A 2740-nucleotide genomic window follows, 5' to 3' on the forward strand; every position below is an offset into this window, starting at 1 on the left:
ATTTCACAGAGGAGGAAAAAAGGATCGGGGGGTTGAGTGACTTGCCTAAGGTCACTCAGTCGTCAGATGTTGGGGCTGGGAAGTAAACTCAGGTCTGTCTGACTACAGAGCCCACCTCCCTTCCACCAGGCTGTACTACCTTCCACCCTATTGGTCCTCAAAGAACTCTATTCACTCCTTTTCAAACCCAGTGACCTCAGAACTTCAGAACAAGGTATCTGACTTACTCTTGGCAGCAGGCAGAATAATGGCCCCCAAAGATATTGGGTCATAATCCCTGGACGATATAAATGCTACCTTATTTGGAAAATAATTCTTTGCAACTATGATTAAATTAAGGCTGTTGAGATATGGAGATTATCCTGGATTACCTGGGTGGGCCCTAAATGCAACCACATGTATTCTTACGCAAGAGAGGCAAGCCAAGCTGTTGTGGAGATCCCGGGAGAGAGAGGAACTAGAGGAGTGGGAGGGAGAAGCAGAGAGAAGCAGCCAAGAATTAGAGCCAGACCAGAAGCCAGAGCCAGAGTTGGAGTAGAAGCTGCTTTTGCTAAAGCAGCAGCAACTAAAGAAGTTGAACATATGCTGGTTATCTTAGGACTGCTCATCTCCTCGCTTTGTGATAGCCCCATCCATTAGAAGTTCTTTGCTGGTGGGGTTTGGAGAATGAATGCGAAGCTTCCAGGGAAGGTAGTGGTGATCACGGGCATCAGCAAGGAGACTGCCAGAAAGCTCCCCAGCAGAGAGGCATTGCCTGCTGATACGTACTGAAGTGGGAGTTGGCCGTCAGTGAAACCTGAGCTTATACAAAGAACTCCCAGGTGCTTGTGTGGAAACTGGACCTATCCAATACCAAATCCATCCCAGCCTTTAATGAGGGCTTTCTGGCAGTGAAAAGCAGCTCCACATTCTGATCAACAATACAGGAGTGATGATGTGTTCATATTCCCAAGACAACCGATGGCTTTGAAACTCACTTGGGAACCAACCACCTGGGCCACTTCCTTCTCACCTGCTCGCTGCTGGAGCTGCTGAAGGAATCCACTCCTGGTGAGCCTGTCACTGGTGGCTCACCATGCTGGCAAGATTCCCTTCCACGACTTCAGAGTAAGAAGTACTACAGGTGGAGTTTTTCATACTGCCACAGCAAGCTAGCCAATGTGCTTGTTACTTGGGAGCTGGCCAAAAAGCTCCAAAGCATGAGGCCACCCCTATGCGGTGCAGCCAGGCATAGTCCACTCTGCGCTGGTCCAGCAATCATTCCTGCTGTGCCTGCTCTGGCGGCTCTTCCCACCCCTTTGTCAAACTGGTGTGAGAGTGGGTGCAGACCAAACTGTGCTGTTCCCTGGCTGAAGGCCTGGAGCCCCTGAGTGCCAAGTATTTCAGTGACCACAAGAGGACCTAGGTGTCTCCAAGGATCTAAAGTAACAAATAGCTGAGTGACTGTGGAACATCAGCTGTGATCTTCTAGGAATCCAGCTGGGGTAGAGCTGATGGAAGAGCCACAGCTTTATCAGACCGGGTCCACATCATAATGAAAGGAGATCAAGGAGAAGGCCCACCCTGAAAGATTGTCCTTCTGGCTGACTACTGTTGCAAAGCCTGTGCTGCTCTGATTCTGCTGACCCTTCTGGAAACCTTTGCACACCCAACTCTCTTGTGAAGCTGGCTCATGGCATGAGATGCTCACATCTGCGGAGCATTCTTCTTGAATACTTGCAAGAGTCCACTGCCCTCGTGGAGCAAGAGGTCTGGGCATATCTCAGGTGCGCACAGGGAAGGCAGAAGAGCCTAGGAAATTGAGAGCAATGACCTCACCATTAGCAGAAACTCCAGCCAACATACTCAGCTGAGGTGACAGGAGTGTTACATATTATCAGGTGCTATATGCCTCAAACTTTTGACTGATCTCTTTTCTCTTTGAAATACCAGTCACAACTCTGGAGTCTGGGCAACTCAGAAAAATCTTGGCTAACCTTGGCCACCATTAGTTCCTTCCTCTGAGCATCCTAGAGTCACTATATGAAGTTGTGCCTTCCCATTTTCTTTTTCCAGTTCTTTTTTTAGGATTAAAAAAAATGCCAGCTTTACTGAGATATAATTGACATATAGCATTGTGTAAGTTAGAACCTTCCCATTTTCAATCATGTAGATGGTTTCTTTTTCTGAAGAGTTCTCTTTAGCTCAAATTTTAGAGAAAATATAGACTGCACAAGAAAGAAAGAAAGAAAGAAAGAAAGAAAGAAAGAAAGAAAGAAAGAAAGAAAGAAAGAAAGAAAGAAAGAAAAGAAAGAATGAAAGAAAGGGAGGGAGGAAAGGAAAGGAAAGGAAAGAAACAAGAAAGGGAGGGAGGGAGGAAGGAAGAAGTAGAGGGAGATTTGAAGAGATATACAGAGGAGAAGGCAATGTGAAGATAGAACAGAGGGAGATAAGAGGATGCTGGCCTTCAAGATTAGAGTAATGCCACCAGGAGCCAAGGAATGATGACAGCAACCAGAAGCTAGAAGAGGCAAAGAATGGATTCTTCTTAGAGCCTATGGATAGAGCACAGCCCTTCTGAGACCTTGATTTTGACCAGTAATACTGATTTCAGATTTATGGCCTCCAGAACTGTTAGAAAATAAATTTCTGTCGTTTTATGTCAACAAGTGTGTGGTAATTTGTTACAGCAGCCACAAGAAACTAATATAGATTTTTGTACCTAGAAGTTGAATTCTGCTTTCACAAATATCTAAAAATA

At 45.8% G+C, this 2740-nt stretch overlaps 1 pseudogene; it reads left to right on the forward strand.

The window, feature by feature from the left end:
* The first annotated feature begins 666 nt into the window (after window positions 1-666).
* On the forward strand, window positions 667-1405 carry LOC102525071 (retinol dehydrogenase 12 pseudogene; annotated as a pseudogene).
* The last annotated feature ends 1335 nt before the right edge of the window (window positions 1406-2740 follow it).

The sequence above is a fragment of the Vicugna pacos genome, chromosome X, assembly GCF_048564905.1.
Source record: "Vicugna pacos chromosome X, VicPac4, whole genome shotgun sequence".
NCBI lineage: Eukaryota > Metazoa > Chordata > Mammalia > Artiodactyla > Camelidae > Vicugna > Vicugna pacos.